At 40.1% G+C, this 16,896-nt stretch overlaps 1 long non-coding RNA gene and 1 pseudogene across 2 annotated transcripts; one reads left to right on the top strand and one right to left on the bottom strand.

Moving 5' to 3' along the window:
- Window positions 1-247: 247 nt before the first annotated feature.
- Window positions 248-1,870, bottom strand: LOC132342841 (uncharacterized). Its single transcript, XR_009491384.1, has 2 exons — window positions 1,797-1,870; window positions 248-559 (listed from the first exon to the last, which is right to left on the bottom strand). It is a non-coding gene; the product is annotated as an uncharacterized lncRNA (long non-coding RNA).
- Window positions 1,871-7,634: 5,764 nt separating this feature from the next.
- Window positions 7,635-11,455, top strand: LOC101905802 (hypoxanthine-guanine phosphoribosyltransferase-like; annotated as a pseudogene). Its single transcript, XR_238393.5, has one exon. The product of XR_238393.5 is annotated as a hypoxanthine-guanine phosphoribosyltransferase-like (transcript).
- The last annotated feature ends 5,441 nt before the right edge of the window (window positions 11,456-16,896 follow it).

The raw sequence follows: 16,896 nt of genomic DNA, 5'->3' as shown, positions 1-16,896 counted from the left end.
GTGGCTCAGCTGTAAAGAATCCTCCTGCAATGCAGGAGATGTGGGTTCAATCCCTGGGTCAGGAAGATCCCCTGGAGGGGACGTGGCAGCCAACTCCAGTATTCTTGCTAGCAGAATCCCATGGGCAGAGGAGCCTGGTGGGCTACAGTCCATACGGTCGCAAAGAGTAAGGAACGACTGAAGTGACAGCACACACGAATGCACGAAATGATGTCCCATTTGGCCAAATGGATACTTAGAGCCACGGTAAGTCACACTTAAATATATTTGGTGTTTTTCTCATGAGCTGGAGAGGAGGTTACTGAGAAATTATGAATAGTAGGACTGCAATTGAGATGAAGACTAGGACGATGCAGATCAGGCAGACAGATGCTATAACAATTGCTGAGACTGCAAATGTGAAGGCTTTCCGGGAGGAGTTGGTGGCCAAGGCAAGTTCATTGTTATCGATGTAGTTCCTTGTCTGAGTTGGATGGGAGAGGTGGAGCAGGAATAGTTGGACTTAAAAGGATTATTGAATAGGGGTGAGCCATGGGTCTGTGGGGGCACAGGGTAGGATCTGAAGAAACAGGAGGGAGGACATGGATACAATTTGTTCAGCATCAGGGCCAGGATGGAGAGGGAGGGGAGGGCGAGGGTTGGCATAATTCGAATTCCCACCTGTAAAGAGTAGTACAAGGCTATGGTGCCTAAGGGGCAACACATACTGCAGGCCAAGACCGACAGCAAGATGTGGTCACTGGGGGTCTCAGACACAGTTTGGGATGACTGGGGGGCAGGGAGTGGGTTACATAGCTTAATATGGCTTCTGAATTCTAATGTCTCCTCTGACCTCTCAACACGTCTCTTCTTGGTGCCTATAAAAATTTCACTGACCCCCTTGAAAACTCTCACCAACTCCCTCTAACTCCCACCATGTCTCCTCTTAGCATCTCCCTGTCCTCTTTAATACCTTCCTGTCCCCAGAACTCTCAGCCTGTGGCCCCTGCTTCATGCCTTATAACCCCTCTCTGTTCTCTGTAAGATTTCCCCCACCTCCAATCGGCTCTTCTCTGTCTTCTATTACTGGTTTGTTGGTCCTACAGGATGTCTCACATGACCCCTTCCACTGTCTCCACAAAAATCCCTACTGATTCAGATGACTCTCACTTGGCTTCCTGGTACCTCAACTGACCCACTGTTATACTTTGTTTCAATTAACACTCTCATCATCCTCCAAGCAACCTTTTCTTTGTCCCTATAAACCACCTTACTAAGAAGACCCTCACTCAACACTAGCACACTCACTTTTCATGTATAAAACCTCCATTGTCTCCTTAAAAACTTTCACCCTATAATACCTGTAATGTCTTTACTAGCTATTTGCTTGTCCCTTTTATAATAATATCACTCATTTTGCCCCTATGAATCTGTCATGGTCCTGTTCTGACCCTTATTGTTCACCCCTAAACTCCTGCCTTCCTCAATAACCTCTCACTTGGCTCCTCTCAGACCTTCTTAGAGCAACTATAAACTTTGAGTCCTCTCCTTGTCCACTCATAGCCTCTTCTCTGTCCCCTTTTAAAGACCTGACCTGTTCCTCCTAACACCTCTGCCTCTGAAACAAGCTTGGTGATCCTTTGAATTTCTTCTCCTTCCACTAATTACAACCTTCCAGTTCTCCAAAATCCATTCTCCCTAAATAATTCTCTACACCTTCTCTACCCTCTAAACTCTTCTTGCCCCTTCATTCCCCACTCCCTCTAACTCTCCTTCTCCCTCCTGCCACCCCATAAATTCTCTCCCTGCCCCCTCACCTCCATTAGTGCATATGGATCTGGCACTACTAAGGTAACACAGGGCCTGTCCCTCACGCCAATCTGCCAGGGATTACCATGGAGACCAGACAGACCCCGCCTCCTATTCTATCATTCTACTTCTATCGACTGATTGGAGGTTGTCTGCTAGGGTTGAGGAAGCCAGTTCTCATCTGGCTGCTGGTTGGTCTGAAGGAGTTCAGACTCCTCCAATTCTCTCTGATGATTGATCAATCCCAGCAAGTGAGAGACACCACTTGGTGCGGAGAGATATGAGCCTAGGAGTCTCAGGTTACTTCAGACACCTTGAGAGGAATCATTTAACAAGTTGGTACTTCAGCAGTAAAGGGCGATCTTTGCAAGAATGAACAGCATTTTATGTGCTTATTTGCCTCCTGCCCTGCGTCGGGAAGATCCCCTAGAAGAGGATATGGCAACTCACTCCAGTATTCTTGCCTGGAGAATCCCATGGACAGATGAGACTGGTGAGCTATAGTCCATAGGGTTGCAAAGAGTTGGATACAACTGAAGTGACCTAACACACCTATCCTCTCTGATGAAGTGTCAGTTCAAGTCTTTCTTCCATAAAGAAAAAAAATTGGGTTTTTTTTTATTGCAGTTAAGTTTGAGGGTCATTTGTATATTTTGCGTAAAAATTCTTTATCAGATGTATGATTTGCAAATATTTTCTCTGGGTCTGTAGCTTAATTTTCTCATTTTCTAACAGTATCCATTGCAGATCAAAAGGATTTAATTTTGATGTAGTTTAAAAGTGAAAGTGAAAGTTGCTCAGTCCTGTCCGACCCTTTGTGACCCCATGGAATTCTCCATGGAATTCTCTACAGTCTATGGAATTCTCCAGGCCAGAATACTGGAGTGGGTAGCCTTTCCCTTCTCCAGGAGATCTTCCCAGCCCAGGGATTGAACCCAGGTCGCCCGCATTGCAGGCAGATTCTTTACCAGCTGAGCCACCAGGGAAGCCCTTGGGGTAGTTTAAATTACTTTTTTTTTTTTTTTTTCTTTTCTGGAGGTGTTTTGGTATCATGCCTAAGAACTCTGCTTAATTCAGGGTTTTCGCTTATGTTTTCTCCCATAAGTTTGATAGGTTAACAATTTACATTTAGATCTATGATCCATGTTGAGTTTATACTTGTATAAGATGTGATGTTTTCATTGGGATTAGTTGAGTTTTACATATGGTGGTCCAATTAAACGCCATAAAACATGATTATTTCTTTGATAAGTTGCCTTTGGACACATTTCTAAATAAATTGACCAAAGACGGCCAATAAATAAATTATGGGTCTCTTTCTGCACTCATTCTGTTCTGTTGACCTGTGTTTATTCATTTGCCAATACCACACTCTTATTAATGTAGATTTATAGTGATTCTTAAAACTGGGTAATGTGAATACTCTGACTTTATTCTTTTTTTTCAGAAGTGTTTTGACAATGCTTGTCTAGATCTATAAATCTTGCTAGTTTTTTTTTTTTTTTTAGTGGGAATTGCATTAAAATTTCCTATCAGTTTGGGAGAGATGTTGAGTCTTCCAATTCATGACTATAGAAAGGCTCTCCATTTATTTAAGATTTCTTTGATTCTTTCTTCCTTTTTTTTTTGGCCATGCCACACAGCTTGTGGGATCTTAGTTCCCTGACCATGGATCAAACCTGAAACCTCAGCAGTGAAAGCATGGAGTCCTAACCACTGAACTGCCAGGGAATTCTCAGACATCTTTGATTTCTTTCAGCAGCAGCCAAAGCTACACACACAGCTTGTAAATGTAACATTTTAGATTCACATCCAATTAATTGCTTATTTGGGGGCTAACTGAAAATGTATTGCAACCTGAATCTTGCTTAACTCATTTTACCAATTCTAACTTTGTGTGTGTGTGTGTACGGATTCCTTGGGATTGTCTACTTAGACACTTATGTCATCTGCAAATAAGGGTAGTTTTTATTTCTTCCTTTACTATTTGTATGCCCTTTCTTTTTTTTTTTTTCTGACGTACTGTGCTGATGAGGACTCCCAGTCTGACGTGGAACAGGGATGGTGAGAGTGGACATCCTTACCTGTTGCATATATTAAGGCAGAAAGCCTTCCCACTTTCATCACCACATATAATATTAGCTAGAGGTTTCTGTAGATGCCCTTTTCAGGATGAGGACGTTTGCTTTAGTTCTGGTTTGCCACTTTCATTGTAGATGTATGTTGACTTTCCTCAAATGCCTGTTCTGCATCACTTGATCATGTGGTTTTCCTTTTTTCAGTAGTTCATAGAGTGGATTACATTGATTGACTTTCTAATATTGAACCAGCTTTGCAGTCTTGGAGAAACCTCAGCTGGTGATGGTGTGTTCTATTCATAAACTTCTATTTTAAATTTTCTAATATTTCATCAAGAAATTTGCATCTATATTCATAAGAGGTTTTGGTCTGTAGTGTTCTATTCATAGTCTATATGTGGTTTTAATATCAAGACAATGCTGGCCTCAAAAAATGAGTTGGGAAATACTCTCTCCTCTTCTATTTTTCTGGAAAAGATTGTGTGGAAATGATGTTATTTGTTTGGTAATAATTTACCAGTGAAGCCATCTGGATCTAGAGATTTTTATTTCAGGAGATTATTAGTTACAAAACAAATTTCTTCTCTTTTTAAAAAATATTTATTTGGCTGTGGCAGGTCTTAGTTGACGCACATGGGATCTTCGGTCTTCGCTGTGGCATGGGGGATCTTTAGTTGTGGTATGCAGGATCTAGTTCCCTGATCAGGGATGGAACCCCTTGTCCCCTCTATCCCCACTGCATTGGGAGCGTGGTGTCTTAACTACTAGACCACTACGGAAGTTCCAAGGGTCGACTTTTAAATGTGAATTATTGTGTTGTTGAAATAGACTGCAAAACATTGTGTTCATTATGCGATGATAATGTGACTATGATGAAAGATTACACTATATGTTGACATTATCAAACTAAGTACTCAATGCAATATCCCTAGCTCACAGGAAATAAATATTCAGAAAAATTTAAAAATGAAAAAGAGAATATCTCATCACAGTAGAATTTCTTCACAAAAAAAGGAAAACATGAAAATGAGGCTGCAACCAAAGTAGGTTTCTGAATGGCTCATTTGTGAGTCAAGCAAGGAAAGCATTTACCAATGGTGCGTTAATTAAATTATGTTTGATGGCAGCAAAAAGAAAATCTGTCCAGAGGAAATAAATTTATCTAAGAGTATTAGCCCTTCATGAGAAGGGTTGCTAGAAGAGTAGAAGACATTGAAAGCAGCATCACTGTCAATTACTAAAACAAGACATATTCAACAGCATACAGAACAAAAGTAGAAAAGCAGTTGCCACAAATCAATAAATGGTATAGACTAAATGAACAGAATGAAAGAAAAAAATCATATGATAATCTCAAAACATGGAGAAAAAGCATTTGACACAATACAACAGTCTTTCATAATAATACTTTCTTTTAAAAAACCTCTCAATAAATTGTGTATAGAAGGAGTAACCGCAACACAATAAACGCCATATATGACAAGCCCACAGCAAACATCACATTCAGTGGTGAAATGTTGAAACTATTCCTCTAAGATCAGGAACAAGAAAGGGTGACCACTTTCACCACTCTTATTTAACATAATGCTGGAAGTCCTAATAGAGGAATCAAGGAATGAAAAGAAGTAAAAGGCACTCTTACACATAAGCCTTAGCAATATTTTTTTAAACTCTGTCTCTGCAAGCAGGGGAAACAACAGCAAAATAATAAATGGGACCCAATCAAACTAAAAAGCTTTTGCATAGCAAAGGAAACAATCAATGAAATGAAAAGGCTACTTACTGAATAGAAGATAATCTGCAAATAATATATCTTAAAAGGGATTAATATCCAAAATATATAAAGAACTCATATAACTCAATATAAAAAGTTTAAAAATGGGCAGAGGGCCCAAATAAGCCTTTTTCCAAAGATGTACAGATGGCAAACAGGCATGTGAAAAGATGTTCAATATCACGAATCACCAGGGAAATGCAAGTCAAAACCACAACGAGATATCACCTCACACCTGTCAGAATGGCTGTCATCAAAAAAACAAGGAATAACGAAGGTTAGTGAGGATGTGGAGAAAAGCAAACCCTAGTATAGTGTTTGTGGGAATATAAGTTGGTACAGTCACTAAGGAAAACAGTATGGAAGTTCCTCAAAACATTAAAAATATGATCCAGCAATCCACTGCTGGGTATATAGTCAAAGGGAATAAAAAGAGGCTTTGGAAGAAAGATCTTCACTCCTGTGTTTATTGCAACATTATTCACAATAGCCAAGATATGGAAATAAGAAATAATAAATGTCTGTCAATAGATGTTGCTCAAAAGGACCAAATTTCAAGTTAGAAGATGAATAACTTCTGAGGATTTAATGCACAATGCAGTGATTACAAATAATAATATCATACTACGTACTTGAAAGTGGCTAAGAGAATAGATCTTAAATGTTCTCTCCACAAGAAAGAACTAATAATTATCTGTTGTGATGCAATTGTTAGCTACACTACAGTGGTAATAATATTAACACTACAGTATAGAAAGGATATCAAACTAACACACTGTACACTTTAAAATGACACAATTTCATCGCAATTATATCTCAGTAAAGCTGGAGGGGAAAGTAGTTGCCAGAGACTATGGGGAGGGGGAAAGGAGGATTTACTACTTAAATGGGTACATTTTCATTTGGGATCTGTAACTTCTGAAGTTGAGCAGCAGTGATGGTTGTACAGCAAAGTAAATGCACAAAATGCCACTGGATGTTTCACTTGAAAATGATTAAAATGGCAAATTTTATGTGTGAAAGTGTAAGTCATTCAGTCCTGTCTGACTCTTTGCGATCCCATGGATTATACAGTCCATGGAATTCTCCAGGCCAGAATATAGAGTGGGTAGCCTTTCCTTTCCCCAGGGGATCTTCCCAACCCAGGGATTGAACCCAGGTCTCCCACATTGCAGGTGAATTCTTTACCACCTGAGCCACAAGGAAAGCCCAAGAATACTGGAGTGGGTAGCCTATCCCTTCTCCAGCGGATCTTCAGGACCCAGGAATCAGACCGGGGTCTCCTGCACTGCAGGTGGATTCTTTACCAACTGAGCTATCAGGGAAGCTCTAATTTTATGTGTATTTAACCTCAAATTTTAAAAGGTTAATGATTTCTAATGATTTTTTCAGCTTTTACATGATCATGATTATTTAAATGTGACTCAATATATCACAATGCTTTGTGCTATGACTAGATTTCCTTCTCGTTGGCTCCAAGGTCTAGAACTGCATGCTACTAGTTGGGACCCTAAAATAGAGTCCACTTTCATACATTCCAACCCTCTGCTCAAAATTTTGCAACACTTTACATTGTTTGGTATTTGAAGGATGAGTTCCTGTACAGTTGTTGTTTTATTTTTGATTTCCTTGTTATTTTTTCACTGAAAGTTTCTGATTATCATTGTTTTCACTTGTGGAATGAAAAACTATATGCCTTCCACAGTATATCCTTAAGATCTCCAGCTTCTTACTCAATTAACGCCCAGTTTATAATCCAGTCTCATGTTCCCAAAATCTACTGATTTATTAAACTAATATGTACCTTGAGCTTGTACATTTTTGTCCTGAAAATTTTGGTAGCCTTCTCTTTTATAACACATCCTGTTCATTCTGTTTTTGTTTTAAGGATGTACAGTTTCTTAAATATGGTTGTGGGTCTTAATTGGGGAAACAGTGGCTGACTTTATTTTTCTGGGCTCCAAAATCACTGCAGATGGTGATTGCAGCCATGAAATTAAAAGACGCTTACTGCTTGGAAGGAAAGTTATGACCAACCTAGACAGCATATTAAAAAGCAGAGACATTACTTGTCAACAAAGGTCGGTCTAGTCAAGGCTATGGTTTTTTCCAGTAGTCATGTATGGATGTGAGAGTTGGACTATAAAGAAAGCTGAACGCCGGAAAATTGATGCTTTTGAACTGTGGTGTTGGAGAAGACTCTTGAGAGTCCCTTGGACTGCAAGGAGATCCAGCCAGTCCATTCTAAAGGAGATCAGTCCTAGGTGTTCATTGGAAGGTCTGATGTTGAAGCTGAAACTCCAATACGTTGGCCACCTGATGTGAAGAGCTGACTCATTGAAAAGACCCTGATGCTGGGAGGGATTGGGGGCAGGAGGAGAAGGGGACGACAGAGGATGAGATGGTTGGATGGCATCACCGACTTAATGGGCATGGGTTTGGGTGGACTTCGGGAGTTGGTGACGGACAGGGAGGCCTGGCGTGCTGCGGTTCATGGGGTCGCAAAGAGTCGCACGAGTGAGCAACTGAACTAAACTGAACTGGGTCTTAACTGAAGTCGTCTCTGTTCTCGGAATCGCGTCATTTCCTCTACCTCATTCTCTCTCGGCCGTGTCTCAGTGACAGCCCAGGAGCTCTGCTAAGAGTGGAGAGCGCAGCCGCAGAGGGAGCCCAGGCACTCTGGCGAGACAGCGGGGCTCATCGCTCTCAGCTCTCCACTTCTTGGGAGTCGGCCATAACGGTGGTTTGAAATGTTGGCGGCTTCATCAGGGTTCTGAAAGCGTAACTGCAAGCACATGTTGAGGACCACGGAGCCAGCGAGGTAGAAGTACGGCAAGTTCTTGTGCAGACGCCAGGGTGGGCAGGGTGCGGCAGGTCCCTTCGCAAGACCCCGTAGGAGCTGGGGGCCGCCGCCAGACTCGAGGTCCTGAGAACCAAGGATGACGGAGACGCGGCGGAGGCCATGAACCTGGTGTCGCCACGCACCCCCGATGCGGTACCTGGAGCCGAGGGTGACCACGGACCCGAGGACCCCCACCTGGCGGCAATGACCGGAAGGGGCAGGTGGGGGGCGCTAAGCGGCCACCGAGTTCACACTCGCTCCCCAACCATCGCCACTTCAAACCCTCTTAATGATTTTTCTTTGACGCGATGTTGTCTTATGTTACCAGTACTCCTCGGCTGATACTTCTTCAAGAAGGCAGTTCTGAGTTTGAAGTAACTTGATAATAGACTTTCTTGAATAGTTTGCTTGGAGTGACAAAAATTTAAATGAAATGGCTTATCAGAAATCAGACTTTCAGCTCCTCCCCATACTTCCTTCAGCCCTTGTGCCAGCTGGCTGCGTTACCGCGACCAGCAGCCCCAGCGTCATGATTAGTGATGATGAACCAGGTTTATTTTGTATACTCAGCCATTATGCTGAGGATTTGAAAAGGGTGTTTATTCCTTGTGGACTAATAACGGACATGACCGAACGGCTTGCTCGAGATGTGATGGAGATGGGATGCCATCACATCGTGGCCCTCTGTGTACTCAATGGGGGCCTATAAATTTTTTGCTGACTTGCTGGATTACATCAAAGCACTGAACAGAAATAGTGACAGATCTATTCCTATGACTGTGGGTTTTATCAGACTGATAAATCCTGTAATTACCGTAATGACCAGACAACAGGTGACATAAAAGTCCTTGGAGGAGATGATCTCTCAACTTTAACTGGTAAGAATGTCTTGATTGTTGAAGATTTAATGGACACAGGCAAAACAATGCAAACTTTGCTTTCTTTGGTCAAGCAGCGTAATCCAAAGATGGGCAAGGTTGCAAGCTTGCTGGTGAAAAGGACCCCTCAAAGTGTTGGATATAGACCAGACTTTGTTGGATTTGAAATTCCAGAAAAGTTCCTTGTGAGATATGCCCTCGACTATAATGAATACTTCAGGGATTTGAATCATGTTTGTGTCACTAGTGAAACTGGAAAAGCAAAATACAAAGCCGAAGGTGAGCGTTCAAGCTGAGTTTGGAAACATCTGGAGTCCCACTGAAATCACCAGTGAAATTAACCAATGTTCTAGTTCTGTGGCCAGCTGCTTAGAAGAACTTACTGTGTGTCTCCTAAGAATTTTGTCTGTTTCCTGTTTTAGAAATGTCAGTTGTTGCATTCCCAAACTCTTCATTTGCACTGTGAGCCTATAGACTATCAGTTCCCTTTGCGCAGATTGTTGTTTGGCTCGTGAATGAAAAATCTCTGAAGCCACACTGCTATTGACTGAAAATATGGAAATTGTATCTGTAACATTTAAAGAGAAGACTGTATTAGTTTTTTAATTGGTATTTTAATTTTTATATAGTCAAGAAAGAACAAAAGTGATTGAATGTTGTTAACTATACTGCTGTGTGTCTAGAAGAGCAGTCAGTTTCATATCTGTGACAGTGCTTAAGAGGTATCATTGTGTCATAGAAACCATATGTCCTGGAATTCTTTTAGTAGGTTTCAGTAGTATTAACCGTATTTTCTTGCTTGTTCAGATTATTTCTGGTGAATATTTGTCAACAGTTCCTTTTAAGTACAGGTCAATCAGTTCCAGAACTTACCACATTTTGAATTCTTCAGTGTAAAAATATTTCAAATAAAGGCTGTCTCTTTAAAAAAAAAAAACAAAAAAAAAAAAACCAGACCTTCAGTAGAAAGAGAAACATTATTTATAAGTGCTGAGAGAAAAGAACGGTCAATCTAGAATTCCATATCTGGGGGAAATGCCCTTTGGGAATAAAGGTGAAATAAGGATAGTTTCAGATGAAAAAAGCCAACACCATACATTGGCATGGACCTGCTCTGAAAGGAAAACCAAAGTTAATTCTTTAGTAAAGGAAAACTTGGAATGTCAGGAAGAAGTAGAAGCAATAGAAATGGTGAAGATCTGGGTAAACATGATAGACTGGTTGCCTTTTAATTCTTGAAACTGTGTATTACAGTTGAAAGCAAAAATTATAACACTGATGAGATTTTCATTGTATGTAGATGTAATACATATGGTTAACTTTTTAAAATATAAAGGAGAGGGAGTGAAGGGACCAACGTGGTGGGAGGTTGCTATATTCCACCTGAGTTGTGAAATATTTTGGTTAGGCTAGCATGTTTATTGTATTCCCTACAGCAACCACGAACAAAATTTGCAAAGACATATACTCAAAAATCACGAGATCAATTAAAATGGAGTAGTGAAATAATACTCAAACAATCCAAAAGGGAGCCAGAAAGGGAAAACAGAGGAACAAAAAACAGAGGGAACAAATAAAACAAATAATAAAGTGGTAGACTTAATGCCAAACATACCAGCTATTACATTAAATGCACATGTGAGAAACACAAAAATTATAAAGATTTTCAGAATTCAGTTTTTAAAAAGATCCAATTATATCCTGTCTATAAGAGTCACATTAAAGATGCATATAGGATAAAAGCAAAGATTTGGGGGAGGGAAGGTATGCAACACAAACACAAAACAGAGATGTGTGGTTATATTGATGTCAGGCAAAGTGGAGGTTTTAACTCTTTCATCCTCTGCCCAGACTCAAAGGACTCTGAGCCCATAGGAGATGGTGGAATCACCAAGTAAAAGGAGCATGGATCCCTGGCTTAATCTATGGGTCACTAGAAATACTCACATTGAAAGGTTGTGATAGTGTGAAATAAACTTGTATCTTGTGAGCTGCTGATTTGATGAGGGTTTATTTTTTACAGCCTCTAGCATGACTCTAAACAATATACCTTTTAGACCTCAGTACCCACTAGCCCAGTGCATCTCAATCTATTTGTGACTATGGCATAGATTCTGTTTTTGGTATCTCCAATCTGTCATGGAGGGCCTCCCTGATAGCTGAGTTGGTAAAGAATCCAGCTGCAATGCAGGCTTGATTCCTGGGTCTGGAAGATTCAGTGGAGAAGGGATAGACTACCTAGTCCAGTATTCCTGGGCTTCCCTTGTGGCTCAGCTGGTAAAGAATCCACCTGTAATGCAGGAGACCTGGGTTTGATCCCTGGGTTGGGAAGATCCCTTGGAGAAGAGAAAGGCTACCCACTCCAGTATTCTGGCCTGGAGAATTCCATGTATTGTATCGTCTATGGGGTCACAAAGAGTCAGACACGACTGAGCGACTTTCACTTTCATCCTGCAAGGAAAAGAGGATGGCCTCAGTCCCCAAACCACAGGGAACTGAGTTTAGCCACAACAACATGAGCTTGGAAGAATGTCCTGAGCTCCAGAGGAGACCACATTTCAGCTGACACACTGATATATCAGCCTTGTGAGAACCTAACCAGAGAATTCAACCACACTATTCCAAGATTTTGAACCAGTAGAACTGTGAGTTAATGAATGACTGTTGTTTTAAATCACTAAGTGTATGGTGTTTGTTACATACACGTGGAAATTTTTTTCCAATTTTATTGCAAAATAATTATCACTGTATAAGTTTAAGACATGCAAGTTAACAATTTGATTAATATGTATTGTGAAATGATTACCACAGTAGGTTCAGCTAACATTCATCTTCTCATACAGATATCATAAAAAGAAAATAGGAAAAGAATAAAAAAATCCTTGTGATGAGAACGTGTAAGATTTAATGTGCTAACCTAGTAAAAGTAAACTAAAATCTTAACAAAAAATTTTTCCAAATACTTGGAAAATAAACCATATAAGTCAGAATAACTCATGAATCAAGGGAAATTAGACAATGTTTTTAACTGATCAAAAATAAGGTATAGAACATAGCAGAATATATAGATGCAGCTAAAGCAGTGCTTAGAAATGTACAACTTCACATCTTATATCAGAAAATAAAAATGTCTCAAATTAACAATCATGGCTGCTAATCTAAGAAACTGGAAAAATGTAAGAGCAAAATAAAGCCAAGGCAAGGAGAAGGAACATGGTATAAGACTAGAAGTAAATGAAATTGAAAAGGGAAAAAAAGTAGAGAAAAGCAATGAAATGAAAAATGGTTTCTTTGAAAAGAGCAAAAACTGATAAATCTCTTATAAGACAGGCAAAATAAGGGAGAAGATACAATATTAGAAATGAAGGAGAAAATATCTTCGCACATAAATTGTATACCTTTGGAATAAATTGTCCCATTCTTGAAAAACAAAAACTCAGTTCAGGGACTCACAGGTTACTCAAAGATTATTTGAGTAACTTTGTATCTATTGAGGAAGGTAAGGGACGTTCCTGGTGGTCCAGTGGCTAAGACTCAGGACGGAGACCCTAAGAATATAGAGGTAAAGTTTTCCATTCCCTACGTTCAGGACCCTCAACTCCACTCAGTCACTGTTTGATCTGAAATTTGTCTTTCTCATTCCCTGGGCTTCATTCCTTAGTCTGCATAAATGGAAACTATGGACTGGTAATGGAAATTCACAGGGTGTTAAGAACAGTGGCTGAAGTTCCTCATACTGCATGAAGAAGAAAAAGTAGTCAAAATTTACTTACTGGAGAAAGGCCCCAGACTCAGGAGATTCTGCAGGCTTGTTCCAGCTTTAGGAAGCAAAGAATTCCCACTGTAATAGGAATGGTTTCAGAGCACAGAAAAACCGGGAATGCTCTTTAACCCATGTGATATTGCCAGCACAGCCCCAATGCAAACTTGAGAGATTGGCCCCAAAATGGAAAGTAATAAATTCGTTTACAAATAGAGGCACAAAATGAGATATAAGTAAATAATATCCACCATGCATTAAAAGAATATAATTTACACTTGAACAGCATGAGTTTGAACTGTGCAGCTCCACTGATATCCAGGTATTTTTCAGTAGTAAGTACTACAGTACTACATGGTCCATGTTTGGTTGAATCTGCAAATTGGAGGAACTGCAGATATGGAGGCTGCTGCTGCTAAGTTGCTTCAGTTGTGTCTGCCTCTATGTGACCCCATAGACGGCAGCCCACCAGGCTCCGCCATCCCTGGCATTCTCCAGGCAAGAGTATTGGAGTGGGTTGCCATTGCCTTCTTCGGCAGATATGGAGGACTGACTCTTAAGTCATACACAGATTAACCTCCTCCTTGTTCAAAGGTCAACTGCAATGGATAGTGAACCAGTAAGCCATGAAATTAAAAGGCGCTTGCTCCTTGAAAGGAAAGTATGACCAACCTAGATAGCATATTGAAAAGCAGAGACATTACTTTGCCAACAAAGGTCCATCTAGTCAAGGCTATGGTTTTTCCAGTGGCCATGTATGGATGTGAGAGTTGGACTGTAAAGAAAGCTGAGCGCTGAAGAATTGATGCTTTTGAACTGTGGTGTTAGAGAAGACTCTTGAAAGTCCCTTGGACTGCAAGGAGATCCAACCAGTCCATCCTAAAGGAGATCAGTCGTGGGTGTTCATTGCAAGGACTGATGCTGAAGCTGAAACTCTTATACTTTGGCCACCTCATGCGAAGAGTTGACTCACTGGAAAAGACCATGATGCTGGGAGGGATTAGGGGCAGAAGGAGAAGGGGACGACAGAGGATGAGATGGCTGGATGGCATCACCGACTCGAGACATGAGTTTGGGTAAACTCCGGGAGTTGATGATGGACAGGGAGGCCTGGCGTGCTGCAATTCATAGGGTCGCAGTGTCGGACACAACTGAGCAACTGAACTGAACTGAACTGAAGGTTTTTTCAGGAGTACAAGGATGGTTTATAATTTTGTTAATGTGCTGAATTAAATTTTAATCAGTGCTGGAAAATGTTTGATATAATCAACAAATTTTTATTTTAAAAAATCTTGGCAAGCTGAGATCAGAAGAAAATGTTTTGAACAGATGGAATTTTTATTAGAAATCTATATCAGTTATGTGACTGGTAAAACATTAGAACAATTTCATACAAAAATAAAAATGCAATTAGGATGCTTGCTTATACTTCATATTGTACCAGATAGGTTAGCCAAGGAACTAAAATAAAAAATATAAAATGAAGTATTAAATTGTTAAAAAAATTCAAATTTTACATAGAAAATTCAAGGTTCTTAAATGATGGGTTATTACACCAAAAAGTTCAGTAAGATAGCCAAAATGTCAACATTAAAAACTCAGTTCCTTTCTCCTACCCCAGTAATAAGTTAGATTATACAATAGAAAGAAAAGTCCATTTATAATAAAACTAAAGTTCTATAAGTCCTGTATGGAATACCATGTTTATGAGTAAAAAGACACTGTAAGCCTCAACATGTTGAACCACCTCAACTGATAACTAGATTTGTTATAATACAAATGAATTCAGATAGGAATTTTTCCTTTATCTTTTAAAATTGAAATATAGCTGATTTACAATATTATATTAGTTTCAGGTGCACAACATACTGATTCAAAATTATTATAGCTTATACTCCATTTAAAGTTATAAAATATTGACTATATTCTCTGTGCTATAAATATATCCCTGAAAATTTTCCTAATTTTATACCTAGTAGTACCTCTTAATTCTCTCCTTCTTGCCCCTCCTCTTCCCTCTGGTAACCACCACTGGTCTGTTTGCTCTATCTGTGAGGCTGGTTTATTATAATCATTCAGTTGTTTATTTTTTAAGATTCCACATATAAGTGATGACATACACTTTTCTTTTTTTTGTCCGACTTACTTCACTAGGTGTAATACCCTCCAAATCCATCCATGCTGTTGCAAGTGTCAAAATTTCATTCTTTTTTAGGGCTGAGTGGTATTCTATTCTCTCGCTATATATATATTTGAAGGAAATGACAACCCACTCCAGTATTATTCTTGCGTGTACACACACACAGACAGTGGAATACCACTCAGCCATATGTGTGTGTGTATAACACCACCTCTTCTCTATTCATCTATCTGTTGATGGACACTGGGTTGCTTTCATACGTTGGACAACAAAGAAGGCTGAGTGCCAAAGAATTGGTGCTTTCAACTTTGGTGCTGGGGAAGATTCTTGAGAGTCTCTTGGACTGCACAAACTAGTCAATCCGAAAGGAAATCAACCCTGAATATTAATTGGAAGGACTGATGCTGAAGCTCCAATACTTTGGCCATCTGATCCGAAGAACTGACTCATTGGAAAAGACCCTGATGCTGGGAAAGACTGAAGGCCAAAGGAGAAGAGAGTGGCAAAGGATGAAATGGTTAGATAGCATCACTGACTCAATGGACAAGAATTTGAGCAAACTTTGGGAGATAGTGGAGGACGGGGGACCTGGTGTGCTGCAGTCCATAGGGTCACAAAGTCACGTGGACATGACTTAGTGGCTGAACAACGACAACAACAATCAAAAAAGCAAGAGAGTTCCAGAAAAACATCTATTTCTGATTTATTGACTATGCCAAAGCCTTTGACTGTGTGGATAACAATAAACTGTGGACAATTCTGAAAGAGATGGGAATACCAGACCACCTGACCTGCCTCTTGAAAAACCTGTATGCAGGTCAGGAAGCAACAGTTAGAACTGGACATGGAACCATAAACATGGTTCCATAAGTTTTTGGAACCATAAACTTCCAAATTGATAAAGGAGTACATCAAGGCTGTATATTGTCACCCTGCTTATTTAACTTATATGCAGAGTACATCATGAGAAATGCTGGGCTGGAAGAAGCACAAGCTGGAATCAAGATTGCCGGGAGAAATATCAATAACCTCAGATATGCAGATGACACCACCTTTATGGCAGAAAGTGAAGAGGAACTAAAGAGCCTCTTGATGAAAGTGAAAGAGGAGAGTGAAAAAGGTGGCTTAAAGCTCAACATTCAGAAAACTAAGATCGTGGCATCTGGTCCCATCACTTCATGGGAAATAGATGGGGAAACAGTGGAAACAATGAGAGACTTTATTTTTTTGGGCTCCAAAATCAGTGCAGATGGTGACTGCAGCTATGAAATTAAAAGACGCTTACTCCTTGGAAGGAAAGTTATGACCAACCTAGATAGCATATTAAAAAGCAAAGACATTACTTTGCCAACAAAGGTCCATCTTGTCAAGGCTATGGTTTTTCCAGTGGTCATGTATGGATGTGAGAGTTGGACTATAAAGAAAGCTGAGCGCTGAAGAATTGATGCTTTTGAACTGTGGTGTTAGAGAAGACTCCTGAGAGTCCCTTGGACTGCAAGGAGATCCAACCAGTCCATTCTGAAGATCAGCCCTGGGATTTCTTTGGAAGGAATGATGCTAAAACTGAAACTCCAGTACTTTGGCCGCCTCATGCAAAGAGTTGACTCATTGGAAAAGACTCTGATGCTGGGAAGGT

Source organism: Bos taurus, chromosome 18, assembly GCF_002263795.3.
Source record: "Bos taurus isolate L1 Dominette 01449 registration number 42190680 breed Hereford chromosome 18, ARS-UCD2.0, whole genome shotgun sequence".
In the NCBI taxonomy this organism is placed as follows: domain Eukaryota; kingdom Metazoa; phylum Chordata; class Mammalia; order Artiodactyla; family Bovidae; genus Bos; species Bos taurus.
The sequence above is the reverse complement of the archived record's forward strand: the minus strand, read 5'-3'. Positions and strand labels throughout refer to the sequence as shown.